Source organism: Cavia porcellus, unplaced genomic scaffold, assembly GCF_034190915.1.
Source record: "Cavia porcellus strain 051 isolate PalLab524CR breed Dunkin Hartley unplaced genomic scaffold, mCavPor4.1 scaffold_18, whole genome shotgun sequence".
NCBI lineage: Eukaryota > Metazoa > Chordata > Mammalia > Rodentia > Caviidae > Cavia > Cavia porcellus.
Window position 1 is genome coordinate 61,648,892 of NW_026947501.1, and position 18,669 is coordinate 61,667,560.

The 18,669-nt window shown below is 39.3% G+C and overlaps 1 pseudogene; it reads right to left on the bottom strand.

Annotated features, from left to right (window-relative positions):
* Positions 1 to 15,353: 15,353 nt before the first annotated feature.
* The window catches only part of LOC100727370 (cryptochrome-1-like), a 46,367-nt pseudogene continuing 43,051 nt past the window's right edge, over positions 15,354 to 18,669 (bottom strand).

The following is an 18,669-nucleotide window of genomic DNA, read 5'->3' on the forward strand; positions in this document are numbered from 1 at the left end:
CATAAAGGCTGAAAAAGTAGAAATTACAGATGTAATTTTGTATGTGATCAGATTTTTCTGGGAATGCTGTGAATTTTGTATCCAGTGAAACATGGAGTCTCTTGGAATCATGGAGTACCAGACACTTAGAATTCGTTCCATGAATTCTACTTTACTCAGGTAGAGTACCAGACACTTAGAATTTATTTCAGGGCAATCTATTTATCTTATGAGCATGAAGATGTGATCACCTCTCCTCTCATACTGCAATGTTTTATTTTGGGTGCCAGTTACTACTTTATTATACTTATTGGCTAAAGGGTAAAGGAATGAAATGTTATTTTTCTTCCAAAACTTGCCCATCTTACTCGTTATAGTAAAGGAGACTCACTTATCTCCTAGAGCCATTTTACCCACTCTCCTTCCCATCCTGTGCAACTTCAAAGAATTCCTTAAAGTAGTCATGTTGTATAACATTAGTAGAATTATTATGGGGAAATCAGATTCAAATGCATTTAAAAGAGTAATAATTCCAAGAGGTTAGGTTATTGCTTCTAATAGTCTTTATTTTGATTCACTTCATATAGGAATCAAGACAGTAGAGGGGCTCTAGAACTGCTCCTATGTAGAGAAAGTCTTGGCCTTGTCTCTTGGCTGCCATCTTCACCTGCTTTCGAGGCTTTTTGGTTGATCTTTTCCAAGTATCTGGGAAGTCATGTGATGGTGACTAGAACTCTTTTCTTGCCTGGGAAAGGGGCTCACTTTTCCTATGCAATGAAATGAAATCAGACAGAAGTTTTTTTAGAGTCAGTTAAGTGGAGGATTATACTTCCTTCTTTCATTAATTGATTCTCTCTGTCTGTCTCTTTTCCTCTTCTTTCCTTCCTTCCCTTTCTCCCTCTCTCTGTGTGTATACATATCTGTCTCCTAGATGTATTACCACTCACCTATCCAAGATTTCATATAGCAAAAAACTTCAGGATCAAATGATCAAATGAGACCCACTAAACCAAATGATAAAAGTCAGAGGCAGCCATCCATCCATCCATCCATCCATCCATCCATCCATCCATCCATCCCTGTGTTTATTGTGCAGATGTAGTGAAATCCATCACAAATTCAGTAGGTGATTAAGTTCAGTAATCCTCTTCCCTTAACCTCTCTTTTTTCTATTTCCAATTGTCCTTCCCCATCTCTGTTGTCTTAGTTATGACTTTAATTTACCCTTCTTAATTTCTTCTACCAGACATCCCCTTTCTAACCCATCATCATACTGCCAAGAGCTATCTTTGTAAACCCATTCCTCTCACTAACTCCAGAGTACCCGGCATGTCCAACAGGATGGAGAACACATTTAGTGAGGTATCCAAGACCCTTCCAGTTCTGACCTGTGCTGGCCTCTCGAGATGGGTCTTTTATCACTTTTCAGAGAGCCCGTATCTCCACTACACTCATCAACCTGAGGTTTCCAACTCAACAGGTGGGGTCCTACCTTCATTTCCCTGTTCACTGTAAACTTTTGATGAAAATTTCTGTCTCTACTTGTTTGCAGTTCAAAGTTCCTCTCTAGCTGAAGCCTTTCTTGACCTTTTCTCCCTCAAGTAAATTTGAGTATTTTCCATTATGAATTCTTAGAGAATCCCAGGGACTAGACTGCCAGGACTTGTAAACTATTTATCGCTCTTCTTTCTCAGTATCCTCATCGAATCTAAGTCCTTCAAGTCTAAGAGCCTATTTTATTTCTTATTGTATTTTTCCATTGCTACAGTCTGAATATTTGTGCCCCTCTCTCAGGTTTTATGTTCGAATTCTAACCTCCAAGGTGATACTATTTGGGAGTGGGGTTCTCTGGGAGGTGATTAAGTCATGAGGGTGCAAACTTAATTTAAATGGAGCTAGTTCCCTCATAAAAGAGACCCCAGAGAGCTGTCTTGCCTCTTCCACCATGTGATGAAGTTGCCAGAAAGTGCTGTCTATAAGAAACCACTCTGTACCAGATATGAATCTACTGGTATTTTGACCTTGGACTTCCCAGCTTCCAGAACTGTAGAAATACATTTGCTCTTTATAAGCCACAAATTCATAGTACTGCTTATAGCATCTTAAGTAAACAAAGACATCTCCACAGTGCAGGTCTTTATATACAGTAAGAACCCAGCAGAGATGCACTTGGTTAGTCGAAGTGACATGGATTGAACTGACCATTATCATACAATCTACAGCTTTGGACTGGCTGGGCCAATGCTCTTCTCCTTCCTTTTTCTCTCCTCACCTTCATTTTATTTTTCTCATAGCCCCGGGAGCCAGCTTTAAAGCACAGAAAACAATTATCAGACATCTGTTGCATTTGCTTATTGCAATGGTTTTTATTGTGTTTAAAATAAAATCCAGGTCCTTCTTAGTTAGGCATGTTCATACCTAAACTTTTGCCAGTCCCACAGTGGTACATGAAGGGCTAGACATATTCATAAACATATTATAGAAATTGCATTTGATATCCTTCTCTCTGTAATGCTTCTCCTCTAATTTGCATCATGAATGACTCCAATATTCAAGGCTATACAAAAATGCTACTTCTTGGAAAAGAATTTCCTGATAAACTCACCCACTCCAACTCAGATTATTTTATTTTATTCTTTGTTTTACTTTATCATTCTTTATAAACATCTTGTTTATTGATTTTTCCCTTGCATGTTGTATTGTATTACATAAGAAGGTAAAAATGATAGCTAACATTTGTGTAGTTTATATTACATGCTGAGAATTGTTCTATGTGCTTTCATGTATATTTTTCTACTTAATCTTCACAAGAACCTGTGAGGAGAGAATTATTTTAACCCCATTTGAAAAATGAAGAGCCTATTTCATGCCTATAACTTGCACTCTGAGTAACAATTAAGAAGGTAACTATATGCAATGTATTAATTATTGTTACTCTCCTACTAGCTTGTTTTGAAACTTGGTTTTATTTTTACTTTTTTCTCTTTAAAATAAAAATAAATAAATAAATAAAAATGAATCACTTAAGGCACACAGAGGTAAGCAATTTGTCCAAAACGCCAGGCTTTTTAAGCACAGTGTCTTGTGTTTTCCACATGGACACAGGTCTTGTAAATCCTGTTTACTGCTCTATTCATGATTTGAAAAAAAAAACTGTCTATATGACTTAGAACATAAATAAATGGATGAATATAGTATTGAAAGTGTTGTCTCTTTTTATTTAATCAGAAACTGGTATATTCACCATAGAAAATTACTGAAATTTCATTGGAATGAATTATGTACACGCAAATCAAATACTTTCTGATTTAAGTGAGTTATCTTTCCTCTAATTCTTTGACTATACTTTTCAGACATGACTCTAAAATGTCCCCACTCCAAAGCAACCACCACAACAGCAACAACAATAGCAACAACTACCACTTTTGTGTTAGCTAAAGTGATAGGAGAAATGTTCACTGTATTCTTGGAAGACATAAAAGCTTCACTTGCTATGGTCCATAAAGTATCCAGAATAATTCTATGCATAGTCATTAAAGAACTCTATAAAAAGCACTGAATATTGAGACCACTCAAGCAATCTGATTGCTTAATTAAATCTCTAGAAATGCTCAATATGTGCCAATTGAAACTATATAACCAATAAAAAAGACATACGTGCCTTCTTCTATCTTTTTCTTTTCAGTTTTACTTTATAATGGCAATACTGACCTTGGCCCTGGGCTTTTCCAGGAGATTAATGACCGGCGAGGCTTTATGATCCTGAACTGCCCCCACAGTGGACCATCAGCTCCTCCCAACTTGTAATTCAGCCCCTGCAAAGTACCCACATCTCACTCTCCTTTGCTAAGGAATGTCAGTATTTGTCAAAACTGGTGGGGATTGGTTTGTGAATAGTGATTTGTGGATTCTTGGGGACTCTGCCAATATTGACACCTCTGAAGAAGATGTCCTAACAAACCCAGAAGTGGTCTTTGATACACTCGGTGTTTACACCAGAGCTTGTTTTTCCCCCACACCACGTTTCAGTGTGGTGGTCTAAAGGTGCTTACAATGATCTTTTTTTTTTTTTTTTCTCTTGAAGCTTTGTTCCCTTTTCTTTTGAGATGTGACTTTCTTAAACCTGTGTCTGGATATAAAATGCTTTGGAATCATAGAAAAAAAGCTTCTTTTGAAGTCAAAGATAGTGATGGCTGCATCTAAGTAAATAATTTTGAATATAATAACATAAACAAGTTAAACTTCCTCCTCTTTGTCCTGGTGAGAAAGACAGCCTCTCAGCAGGCTGCAATTCTAATTCTGCTTTTTTGTTTTGTTTTGTTTTAGTTTTTGCTTCCTAATTGCCAAAAAAGAGACAAAATTTTTAGAAAATGGTCAGTGTCTCTGGTTCCAGACTGTCAATGTTGCAAATCATCAGTGATTCCTTCTCACTTGTTCATGGTCACATCATGGTTTTTTAAGCTTGTATTACTCCTGTTAGTAGTGTGACCTTGAGTGGCTTTGTGTACTGTAATAATGATATTGGTACCATTTGACTGGTGCTTTAGAATTTACAGAGGACTTCCTAGGGGCTCATGATTAGTCATTTTACAGAAAAGGCAGCCAAGTTCCGAGAAATGGAGTGACTTGCCCAGGATCATATATAGTATAAGTAGATGAGGTATGTAGATTTTCCAATTCTATATTCAGTCTCCATCTCAGGTATTTCATGGTCTCATCTTCCAAAAACAGCTCTTTGTTCACGTTTTGGTCCTTAAAATTATTTCTTTCAGAATAAGTGAAAAGGTCTTTCTGAAAGTAATAACAGTCCCCACTATTTACCATTAGCTGTGGACATGCATTGCACACACATTTTATTTTGTTATCACAATGCAGTGGGGCAAGAATTTCTACCATATTACCAAAGAGGACACTGTGGTCCACATGGGAAAATGTCCTATTAGAGTTCAGACTCTGGCATTTCTGACTCTAATCTTCATTCGTGGTCTCTGCTGTCATTCCTGACAGTGGAGACTATTCTCTGTAGAGTTCTATGGTTCTTTTTCCTGTTGCATAATATCAAATATGAGCTGTTCAGTGACCTGAGAATGAAATGTTAACCACAAAAAGATGGAAATATCTCCAACTGGATGGTACTGGGAATGTGGCTTTTTAAAAATGGTATTATGGGGTTACTTTGGTGTTCATTCTAAATGTGGATGGAATACATTGGAACCATGGTTCACCCACTTGATTCTATCCACAGTTCTAGTTGCAATTTGAGTTGGATAAGGACCGAATCAAATCCAGTGGTTAGGTTCAATGATGACCTTACGGGGAAATTTGATTCAGTGCTTATCTTGCTCTGTCTGCAAGAAGAATCATGGAGACATTTGAGTATGTGAACCAAGGTACCACTGCTTGATCAAGCTAACAGTTTTGTGTTTTCAATTTTTTCCAATCATTACATTGAAGTATATATATCTATATATCTATATAGATACATGTGTCATATTATTTCTGTGTTCTGTGTATATGACATATACATATATATGTCATATTATTTCTGTGTTCTATGCTATGTAGTATATATATATATATATATATATATATACATATGTATATGTTGCTATACATATATATGTATATATGTATATATATATAGAACAAGTTGTTGACTGAACAGATAGCTGCAAATTTTTATAGATTCACAAGATTATAAGGGACCAGAGAAATAATTTACTTCTTCACCTTCTTTGGAGAAAGCAAATTCATAAAGGCTCCTCAATCAGGCATTTTGGTTTTCTTTTGTTTTTCCTTTCAGGATGTGGTTGCTGGGTTGTGCTGTCTGACATGTGCCCTGCGGGCACCTTTCTAGGAACTGGACACTGTGTCATACTTCACTGCAGGGAGTGTGGGGAATGAGACAGACACAGGCCCTGGGCTCAGAAAGCTGGGCGTCTAGCACACAGGGACTGAGATCTTTGCTTCAACATCAGTCAGTAGTGAACCTACCCTGCTGCTCATTCTGGACCTATGCTCATGTCTGTGCTTTCCCCGAGTCTCACCAGATCATATATAGATGTGCTACTATTTTCTTGGGGTACCGAAAAATGGCAGCTTTGTACATACCATTCCTAGGAGTTTATTTCTAACCTGATGAATTAGAGTGGGCTAAGAGACAGATTTGAAGGTGTCCTCCACATAATCCTAGGTTAACATCAGACCTGGGCCTACTTACCACCTCCCTGAAGATTTTTTCCCCCTTTAGACCTTGACTTTAGTGCTAATCTCTGGCTCTCTATGCCCTTTGAAGGCTTCATGTCATTCTCCTCCCTCCTCTGTTTGTCTCTTCCTTTTCATGGGCTTCGTAGTTTGTGCTGGACCTATTGGGCTATCTTGTTCTTCACATGTCCTTGATGGACATCAGAGCTCTCCCTGAAGATCAACCAGGAAGGTATAAAAGTGTTCCAAACTGGATACCCATGAAGACTAAAGAAAATCTTGTGAGATAAAATTGTTCTTCCAGTTTTTAAAGTTGTTCATGTACATAATTTTATTACATAGCCACAGGAGAAAACAGAAATAAATTCAACAAAAACAAAATAAAAAAACCAGGACCTTGGAACTTCAGAGTCCAGGGTAATTTAGTTTCTTAGGAGAGCTTCCTCCAATGGCCCCTGCTCTGCAGAACTTGATTTGCCATCAATATTTAAAATGAAAATAAAGTAGTTCTTAAAAAGTGAAGATCACTTAAAACATAGTGCTACTTGAATGTCAAGAAGCCATTATGTTTAATAGCATTTTTTAAACTATTAAAGTTGAGTGGTTACTTTTTATTTTGCATTTAGTCACTCAGGGGAGACATTTATTTAGTCTTACATGCTACAAATAGTGATGCTGTTAGTAGGATGGATTCTCATTTTGAATAATGATCTCATTTATATAATATATCTTAGTATAATATATTTGTATCTTACAGAGAAAAGAAAATGCACAAACTATTCAGAGAGTAGAAATTCTGTGAAACCCTTACCCTTAAAGCTATAGAATTGTGAAATCAAGGAATGTGGTAATTATTTTAAATCAGTCAAATGACCAGCTGATATGGTCAAATAAATGTTTTAACCATGTTTGGAGGCATTAGCAACACGAAAACAAAGAAAAAGATCTTTAACCTATCTTGTAAATAAGTTTAGGATACCGTACTGTTTCATGATATAATCTAAAAATCTTTTTCTCTTTATGAGAAGTAAAGAGAAAAAACATGGGATATAAATGAGGTAACATTTTTACTCCTGGATATCATTTTAAAAAGTACTTTTAATACATTGTCATTCTGGGTTTCATGAACAAATTGGTAGTGATTCTTAAAAAAAAGACTCAATGATTTTGTAGAAATCTTATACTCTTTTTTGTCTTTTTCTTTCCCAGTCTATAATATACATAGAATTCTCAGTAATGTAAACTAGAGAAAAATTGCAAATTCTGGACACATATGGCATAATTTTCTGAATCTGTGTTTTCTCTGGCAGAAATAAAAAAGTAGAATGCATTAGGAGTACAGCAGAGGATGTAGATGTGTGCCGTTTGAAAATGCAAAAATACGTAGGTACCCCGCCCCAGTGCTAGGGATTGAACCCAGGTCCTTCACACTGAACTGTATTCTCTGCTCTGTGTTTTTATTTTTTGTTTTGAAATAGGGTCTTGCTAAGTTTCCCAAGATGGGCTTTAACTTATGATCTCCTTACCTCTTGTAACTTTTGAAGATAGAGTCTGATTCTTGGGCCTTGTGGTTCTGGGGCCCCCTAAACCTGGATCTTAAATCACTGATATCTTTAATGAAAAGAACTTGTGCTTATTAAGGGTCAGGCACTGTGTCCCATACTAATTGCATCAGTAAATATTCTTTTAGGTGTCATAGAAAAATTGAGCAAGTAATGAATTGATCTAGGATTCAAACAATCACCAGCAATCAGTCTTTCCTTTTCCCTTAGCTCTGGTTCTTCCATGTTGTTAGTTTATAATCACATAGTTGAGCAAGGTTTCTGAACCTCAATCCTACTGACACTGTGATGGAATATTATTTTGTTCTTGTGGAGATCTTTGCTTTGTTGTTGTGAGAATATCCTCAGTCATTGCTCATCAGATAGAAGAACACTGCTTCCAGAGTTTTGACAACCAGAAATGTTTCCAGACAGTTCTCCAGTGTCCCCTGCATGTCTCCACTAAAGATGACTGGAACAATTCTTCCTGTGAGGCACTCCTGAAGGCACTTTCCAGACTCAGACTCTGCAGAGCAAAGCACGTCTGTCTTAGAATTTCAGGAAAAATATCCTGAGATAACCTGTTACTGGACCTACTCAGGTAGGTGGTCCACCCTCGAAATAGTCACTCTGAAGTCACCTCTGAAGGTTGTATAGTCTATCTGAGGGTTGGGGATAGAGCATCATCCACAGAATAGAGAAAAAGTTGTGTGGAAAGAGAATATTCTCCAATTAAAACCAGAGGATATCTTAGAGAGGAAGAGAATCTGGACAAAATGGAGAACAAATACCTACTGAAGAAAAACAATCTTCTTAGTTTTCATGGTAACACTCTGGGATACAGAGAAATTAAATGGTTCAAAGCCATAAGACTGGTCAGATAGACAAGCATGTTCCTACTTGATTCAAAATGATGGGTGATGAATAACAAAAAACAAAACTTTGTTTCTCTAGTCAGAGTTACCAAGAGTTAAATGCTTAACATCCAGGTGTGTTTGCTGTGCCTTCCTGACACTTCCTGCTTGAGGACTGGTGTGGGAGAGTGGCCTTCACTCCTCCAAACTAAAGACAAATGCATTTCTCTACAATTATAATATCAAAAGGAGTTAAGTGATTTATTTACAACAATGGACCATAGTTTTAACATTTTCTCCTGGCTCATTGTGAGTTAACTAGGCTTCTTTTTTTTTTAATTTAAGAACCAGTCATAACGTATGAATCTGTTTCTACTGGAAAATGCATCCTGAATACTAAACCATCAGCTTTCCAATGCACTTTCAGAATGCAGCACATTTCTACACTAGGGGTTGCCTGTGTTATGAAACCGACACTATATTTTTCAGGTGATTCATTTCTTCCAGGAGACTTGAAGTATTGGTTCAAAGTTTCAACCTGCCGGTTGAATTTCTAGTAATGAAATGTACACAAGTTCCCATGCTAAAGAACAGATTACATCCAAAATCTAAGCAGGTCTAACAAGTCACACAGTGAATTGGATGGATTTACCTGTGGCAAGCTGTCTGTATTCCCATTTCTAATCAAGAGTCTTTGTTAATCACATTTGGATGGGTTACATGTTGCTATATTTTAAGAGATTTCAACTCAGTATTGAATTCAAAGATGATTTATTTACTTGAAATATATTGACCTCATTTTAATGCCATCCAAGGAAGGAGAGAGGGAGGGAAGGAGGGAGAGAGAGGGAGAAACAGAGGGAGAGAGAGAAACAGAGAGAGAGACCTCTGTGGGATTAGCATTTTAGAACTGTCTTTGGAAATGTGCTGCTTGTTGCAAAAATTTTCATACCCACCTCCCCTAATATCTTCAACATGTAAACACATTTCCTTGAAAGAGGCCACCTTCGGGCATGGTTAAAATCTACTTTGCAAAATTTTAGCTATCTTTTCATGCCATGAGATGTTAATGAGTGGGGGAAATCCCATGACTTGAATACTTGAATTCAGTGACAGTTTGGCTCACTCAGTGGTCTCTTTTAACATAGGATGTGAGAATATCTATTTAGATTAAGGTAAAGAGCACTACTGCAGTAAATTTTGCTTCTAAAAATTGAAACCTTTGGAAACACATTTATATCAAGAATGTTCAAGAATTGCAGAAAACAGCTGTACAGAATCTTGAAAGAACTAGCTTTAGCCTTCTGTAATTTTTGTACTGTTTAAGGACTGCACTGAAGGAGTCTGAAATCAAGATGATTGACATTACTAAGCTTTTTTTAATGCTGCACACATGGTCTTTTTAAAAAAGAGTACTCTGCACGCAAAACATAATTGCTCTCTGCTTCTGCAAAGATTTCCCTTCAATAGCATTGCATTTTCCTGATATAACTGATTAAAATAAATTAAATGAGCCACTCACTTATTTTTCCAGTTTGCAAACTTTGAAATTTTTAACAGGGTTTTTATATAGGCATACATTGTGAAACTCTACATACTATATACTAAGTGTATTATAAGTGCCCTTTTGAAATGCTAGATAATAGCATTCTCAATAAAGGGAAGAAAAAGGGCACAGAACATAGCTGAGGACATCAGACTTCTGCTGATTGGTCATCAGCAGACACCCTTTGATAACTTTGCTACTCTGCTGGTTCTGACCAGCTCTGTCGAGGCTTTCTCCACTGGGGGTAGGTGTTGCCTTAAATGCAGTGATTCATCCCTGCTAACATGGAACCCCCATTTGATAAGTGGATGAGAGAGACATAAAATATTCTCCATCTGGGCTCCTCCATTTCCCCCATTACCATGTCTTCTATGATAATTAGCTTTAGTGTTTAAAAAACATATGTGGAAGATATATATCTCTTCCAATATCTTCCAAGGTTACTACTATGTATTGCAAATGTGCACTAATAAAACATTTAAAAGAGAAAACAGCATGCATAAATGTATAGGCATGTATGTTTGTATATGTATGTATTGTCTATTCTGTATAGCACATGACTACACTAAGTACAATTGTAAGTATTCTGATGCATGTGTATCACAAGATGGGGTTGCTTCAAACTTGTTAAAAAGAAGTCCCAACTAAGCTTTCTTGCGATTTATGCTATTTATGAACACATAGATTATTTTAGTGGTAAATCGATGTCACTTATTTTACAGAAAATACGTCTGAGCTTATAAAAATGTTTTAAAATAATAGCTGTTTGGTTTAATGTAACTTATTGAGTATGTGGCAGTTGTTTAAAAAAAAAGTTCATGCATTGATCAATTGAAGGACTGAGGAAAGACTATAAACCAAAATGGGGAGGGTGACTGGAACGCAGAAATCACTGTAGAAGATAGAGTAGCAGACAAAATATCGGAATTAATGTACTCGTTTTCAGTTTTCTTTCTAAATTAGACCATATCTCACTGCGTCTGTTGTCACCAGGTGTTATAAACCTTAAATATGTGCTTTATTATTTTTTTGTTCTCTGAAAAATTTGAGGGAAGCTAAGGAACCAGTCAGGGAAGTCTTTAAACATTCTGATCAGGTTTCCTCAGGGTCTTGCTGCTGGAAGAATGTCTTCTGGGTAAATTTCCACTCTCTCAGCAGGGAGTGTTTTGCATGAACTGACTCCCAGGAGAAAATGTTATTCCATACAACAAAGCCCAGGCAGTGACTCATATTAAACTGACCAAGCGGGGAGGGGAGACCTTAACCTGGAGGGAGGGGTGCAGGGAGGTGGGGGGCAGAGGCTAGGATTTACTTTCTAGAAGACTAACTGTGGCTTTCTGGGAAATAAAAGAAAACACCTCCCAGCTCTGTGTTTACCTGTGATGCTTTTGTATCCAAAGTATTTGCAATGTGTCATAAGGATTTTCTAGGAGGAAATGAAGATTTTTCAGTCATGATAAGAAAAACCTAGAATCACTGCAAAAGTCGTGAAATTGCCTTTCTCTCTGACCATTGCAAGTTATGATATCAACCATAATTGGTAGGAAGGACATGGCTGATTTCAAAAAGCCAGTTATTGCTGACCACCAGAAATAAGACTTGAAAAGATACCGATTTGCAAAGAAAGACTGTTTTTTGGCTGGATTTGCATGTTTCAAACACCACATGGTCTAACAATGAATTCTTTTCTCTGTTTTCCAGAAAGTTGCAGGTACACAGACCATCACTGCCCTGTTGGTTCCTATTGTTTTAAGGATGCATTTTGATCAAATGATACAGTTCTGCAATTTGATCCATTTAATTATCTTTTTTTTATTACAACATGCACCGAGGTCCTAAAATTCCCATGATTTATTGATAAGGGCATCTTCCACTTGTACCACCTCATTTTATTGCTGTTTTTATAATGGTTTCTAACTAATAAAATGTTATCTTATTCATTTTGTTTATGTGTAATAAATCAGAAGCCTTCCACTTCCTCTGCTAGGCAGATAGAGGTTGTGCAAGGGACAGGGAGATTGTCTCAGTGTGTTAAACCCATGACGTCTTTTGCATACAAATAGAAATTAGTACAAGTGCATTTCATTAAGGAAAGTATCACTGTTTCTGTATGACCCAGAGAAAATTAATATTCTAAATACAAAATCATGTGACTCGAGGTTTTGCCTCTCTCCAGCAATCAAAGCTGTGAAAAGATGTCTGGAATCAAGCCTAGATTTCTTCTTCATTCCTGTAAGCAATATTATTTCCTTGGTGAAGGAAATAGATATGATGGAAAAAATTGTGTGTGCTCTGTGTAGACAACCTTAAATTTAAATTCATTGAAGAGATATTTACCAAATACTTGGATCCTGTATTACATGCATGGGGAGTAGGGTGGGGTTGGAGGTGGACAAGACACATGGCTCTTTGACTCCACAGAGCTTATATTTTTGAAAGACAAAATAGACATCAAATGATAAGGCTAATAGATATGTAACTTCAATTGTGATAGGGGTAGGGAAGAAAAGGCTCGGGAAATTGAGAGAGAATATGTCACACTAGGCTTCATTCACTTCTACTTTCTTCTTTTATTAAAAGATAACTCTGCCTACTTTGCAGCAGTCACACCCAGTGCTAGAGGGATGGATGTAAGGTTCTGCTGTAAGGGACTGACCCAGCAGGGTTCCATAAGGGTCCCTGGCTTGGAGATGCTAGGGATACCACCCAGGTGTGTAGTTGGAGGCAGAGTTGAGGCAAGCAGCTTCCTTCTTGAGCACTGAAAAACTTTTAAGGCCCAAGATGGCTCCTCCAAGGGCAAGGAGGTGAGCTGAGTCATGTTCCTGAGAAAAAGGAATGGCTCCAGGAAACAAGGACAGTGGAAGACATGCAACTGGAGATGAGCCAGGAAAGGAGGGCAAAAGTGCAAGGTGAAGGATGCTGTATGCTTGCCAAGGTGCTTGGATTTCATCTGGAGAGTTTGGAGGTCCTGGTAGGAATTTAAAGCAGGGTTTAGAGTGTACATAGTTACCTATAGGTATAGGTACCAGTAGTTACCTAACCATCCACCTGTCCATTTTCCAGTTTCAGTTAACCATAGTCAACTTTGGTTTCAAAATACTAAATGGAAAATTTCAGAAATTCAGGCTTGCAATTATACATATTTCTGCATAGCATGAAAAAAATCATGCATGGTCCTGCTCTGCTCCATAGAGATGAGAGTCATCCCTTAGTCAAGCATGGTGTATGTGTTACCACCCATAAGTTACCCGTAGCCAACATCCATTTACCCTTAGGTAACTACCTCTCTCCCAAGCTCCAGTGCAGGTTAATGGTTAGGGGACCTAGGCTTGGTTTTACAAAAGGTTTCCTTTTGAATTATGGCTCTGGATTTTTTTTTTTTAAGAACTACTGGCAGAGCGGATCAAGAAACAAGATCCACCAATATGTAGTATACAAGATATATATATATATATGCCGGTCCTTTAAGTATGACTAACTGAAAACTCCTGCCTAGGACTTTGAACCATGAGGCAATGATTCAAGGAGACAGGGGCAGTCAGACATCATTTACAGCAGCTATGCTGGATGCAGGGGAGCCCAGGACCACGGAGTCTGGCACTGTGTGCTGGGTGGGGCTGGGTGGGGCACACTGCCTGTGCTGACAGAGCAGGATCATGGCTACAGTTTCCTTTCGTGCTTCCCAAGCCTAGGTCTTCAGCCTACAGATCACTCCTGGCATATCCACAGGCCCTCCCTTTATGTTCTCTTTCCACTGAAATAAATTAGGGTTGATTTTTGTTGTCTGTAACCGATGACCCTGTGCAGAGCAACAAATGTTAGAATTTCTCAGCCAGAGATTTGAGCTTTGTAGTTTCATGGCATTGGTTGAATACCTGATGAGATACTGAAGGTTACTTGTGTCTTTAAAAAGTAAACTTGTGAAAAATCAATATGAAATCTTCTCTCTGACTCTTCTGAAACCATTAAAAACCCAACACCCAGCCATGAGGCTAGCGTTAATAAGCAAACGAAATAAAACCTACGACACTCCTATTCTATATTCCTCTAGCTTGGCCAAAATCCAGATGTGAGGCTGCTTAGATAACGTTATTTTCAATGTCTTGTCTTGTTCCATGGCAATCTTTACTGTATGTGTCACTCAAGAAAATGTTGACTGTGAGACAATTCATGAGGCTCTACTTTAAAATCTGCCCCAACTTTTTCCTTTAGCTTGTTTTTGGAGTGCAGTCTTTCTGATAGTGTTTTAATCCTAGAAAAGAACATTTTTGGTTAAAGGTATTTGGGTGGTTTGTGGCTAATTCTTTCTTCTTATAAGGAAGGGAGTTTGCAATAGAGGATCTATAAACCCAGAGTCTAAAGGCTACCTAGTTCTGTCTTTTTAAAATTTTACTTAGAAAATACTAAACAACACAACAGCACAACACAGAACAAAGCCAATAGAGACAATGCAGTGAAATTGGTACAGAGTTTCACAGTAGGATACTGGGATGGTAGTAATAGGTACTAGGGTATATCTCATTAACTTCACAATAGTTGTCCAGTCAATTAGGTATAGCAAAATCAAACCAAAAACAGAACATTATAAAACCAATTGGGAGTATTGAATAGAGCAAAAGAAACATAACAAAACAAAACAGTGAAAACAATCTTTGCCTTCAAACAGAAGATAGAAGGAAATCCCCCATATTTGCTATACTGCATATGGTCATCTCCCCAAGAGATGCTGAGACATCTATCCCCAATAGCTTCGGGGAAGTGGGGAAAGGATGGTGTTTAATTTTCATCCCGCATGTTGCCAGGCTCACAGGAACCGAAGGTTCTCCTCCTGGCCCATGCCAGGGGCGCTTACCAAGAGGGCGGGCAAGTAAGACACCTAAGTCCCACCATGGCCGTCCTGGGGAGCCCTTGTTCTCCTGGTCCTCGCAGCGGGCGCTTACCAGGAGGGCTGGCAAATAAGCTGCCTGAGTCTTACCAAGGATGCCTAGTTTTGAATGCCACTGCTTTTGAAGAAGGCTTTTAATACTCATGGTATTATCTGTTAAGCAATATACACACAGACAGATAAAAACAGTGATGAGTTTACGAACAAAAATGAATTTGAGGGACTTTGGAGATGACCAAGTGTGGGTAAGTCAAAGCACCTGCATCAGGCACGCCAGCTTTCATCAGTGGTTGGGGCTGCGTGGAGCGTCTCTGAGGACAGGCATGTGGCATCCCAGTCCCGCCTCAGGACGAGGGCTGTGATGAGCCAGGAGAAGTCTTTCCTTCCCGGGAGCAGGAGAACTGGGTGGTGGCACATGTGTGGTTTGCTTGCCCTTGGTCTGGATCCTTCATGTCACTGATGGAGAACACGGTGCCCAGAAAGAAGAAGGGGCTGCCCATGGTGTGCTGCAGGTGCTCCTGCGCGGCTTCCGCACTGAAGCTTTGTCCAGTGTGGTTTCCAGCCCCGCGCACACGTTCCAGTCCTCCTGAGCGGACTGCAGGGCATCCGGAACCACACTGGCTGCGGAGTGAAGACCCACCTGGTGTTGAAATCCTGCTCAGCTACTCCTTTATATTTCTGACACTTGGCTGCCTCTTTATAAAGCCAGATTGGTATTTATCAGATCCCCATGGATTCATGCAAACATTTCCAAATATTTCTTGTCTTCCTGTCCTGTGGGTGGGGATAGTGAATGAAATAGGCAAAAAACGTTACCATTGTGGAATTAACTCTTCAGTGAGATTCTGTGTGCGTGTATGTGCACGCGCATGCACATTTGTGTCTGTAAATAAGTACAAATACATAGAACATATCTGAGAGTCACTGCTTCCCTCCAGCCCTTGCTGGCTCTTCCTACAGGTCCAGGGTGGCCAGAGGAGGCCTGAGCAACTGGGCTTGATAATAACGTTCTTCATTGAGGACGTATACTGAATTTGGCTGAGAACAGCCTATGTCCACAAGACTTTGGAGAGCAGTTCTTTTGCTCTGGAGGTCCTGACATGGCCAGGATAAGCATCACTGGCATCCAGAGTTGATATACTCTTCTCCATTGGCATCCACCATTGATACACTCTCCTCAAATGGCAAGTGCTACACATCCATTGAATGTTCATTTCTTTTGTCTCCCTTCCCAGTTCCCTTTCTGCTCACAAGAATGCTCTGCACACAAATCCTCAAGAAGGATTAAGACTATTAGCCCTCAGAAAATTCACTCTCATTCTCTCTGTCTCTCTGAACCATTCCAACCTTTCTCTTACTTGCAGAGGGAGGAAGGACTAAAATGTAGCTAGTCAGTCTCCTCCTTAGACTTTTAGAGGAGTCTGTTTGGGACAGATGTAAGGGTTGCATCTTCTACATCCACCTATCTACCCTGTAAGTATCTCCCCAGTTCCTAGTTGGAAACTTTAGGAAAGTTAAAATGGCTAATTTTCAAGAAAAGCTTGGTTAACAGATTCAGTTCTTGTTGGAGGAAAATAAATCCAACTGCAATGAATTAAAAATGTCAAGAGTTCAGGGGACATTTCTTAGAATGGGGAGAAATATGTATTTATAGAAACAGTTCTGGTAATGGGAACCAGAATTGGATTAGCCTCCTTCCCTCCTAAATTTGATTATTTTCCCCAGGTGGCTCACACACTTACACTGTTAATGAAGAGCTAAATGCCAGGGGAAGTTTTTAGTTCCTTCTCTTTCCTTTTTAGTTTTGGGTATGCCATGGAAAATCTTGCTTGTGGAAAATTCTGCTGTGTTCTGTTACCTACATTTCACTATCAAGAAGCAAAGCCAGTTGGAAGTCAGATTTCTGTTTGCAGATGCAGATAAGATTATTTTTCTTTTTATGCAAAGATAATAATAATAATAGTATCGGTATTGTGATGGTTTTGGAAGTTGTGTCTTGAGCAGAAACAAAACAACCACAAAACAATTATGGGGTTCCATGTGAAGTTTGGGGGTTGCTTTTGCATCTGTTTTTCATGTCCTAGTTGTGTAAACAAAGATGGTGGGAGTGAAGATGGTTTTTATACACATGATGTCTTGCATAAGTGGGCAGTTTTATAAGCTTTCAAACTGTGATACTGACACCAGCGTATTTTGAATTCTGCTATGGCCTTAAGGTAGAAGCTGGGCAGAAGTTACTGTCTCTATTTCGTGTTTGAGAAAGCTAAGGCAAGCAGGACAAAGTCCCTGGTTGCATCTGAATGAGCAGGGCAGAGGCAGGATCATGAACAGAACCTGCATCGTCTACACTGACACCTGGTCTCATCCCACTGGCTGCCCTCAAGCAGGATCCAGACATCCTCATAATCCTTCTAGAGAATCAACCCTGCTGCCAGTGCTGGTGTGGAGTGTAGCATAGCATCCATCAGAGAGCCTCATGATCTGTAAACTGCTGCCAATTCTAGAAGCTGAGCCAAACCTGCTTTTCTGCTCTGATCCACCCACACCCCCAATTAAGAGAAGTCATGTGGGCTTCAAGCCAGGCCCTAGTCCTAGACTCTTAAGATCGTGTTCTTCCACACATGAGTTTAAGTCATCTTGTTGGAGTTACAGGTTTGTGTTGTGTAAAGCGGCCCTGAGGATTGTTTGCCTCTTGGAGTTGGCGTGATAACTAAGGTAGAAAATTAACCTGAAAGGCTTTGTAAAGGATAATGTAGTGCATCAATGTAATTTATTCATGTATTACATAGCAGTCACTGTGTGCCAAGCCCTACTTCAAAAGCTTTACAAATATTAGCTCAAGTAATCTTCACACTCATGCTATGAGGTGTCTTATTGTAATAACAATCCTCATTTGACAGATGTGGAAACTGCTTGTCTCAAGCTCACAGTTGGCACGGGCAGAGCTGGAAGGTAAACCCTGGCAGTTGGTGTCATATCCGAATTGACATCCTTGGCCAGTGATTATTATGATTAAGATTAGAGGTGCAGGAAGAAAAGATAGACAGATCTCATGTTTTTCTCTTTTAAAAGGTTGTGAAGAATAAAATTAACAAACAAGAGGGAAAACGAAAGAGCTGGAGGTGTTGACACCTGCCTGTAAACCTATTAGTCTGTGAGGTGGAGGCAGGAGGATCTGGATTTCAAGCCCAACCCAAGCAACTTCGTGACTTAGCAGAGACCCTGTCTCAAAGTTTAAAAAAAAAGTGAGAAAGGGCTGGAGATGTAAGAGCTCTGGGAAGAGGGAGGAAGGAAGATGGCTAGAGAGAGAGAAAGGGCTGGGGGACCTGGAGAAAGAGGGGAGAGGGAGGGGTGGCCTGAAGGGGAAGAGAGAGAGACGGAGGGAGGGAGCAGTCCCAGCATTCACTGCGTCTACCACATAAAGCCACTACCAACCTCAACCAGTCTAGGCACTCACTGGCAGGGCAAGCAGTTCCTGCCACTGTGCTCCTGCTCCAAGGCCACCCTCTGTCCTGGCCAAGATTTTCTCTGAGCCTCTGGGCAGCAGGAGGCTCCTTTTACCCATCTTTTCTCCTTCCTCTGATTCTCCTTCTCTCCTTCTCCTTTTATTTGTTATTGTTTGTAAATGAGACATGGAGGGGAGAAATGGGGTCCAAGCCT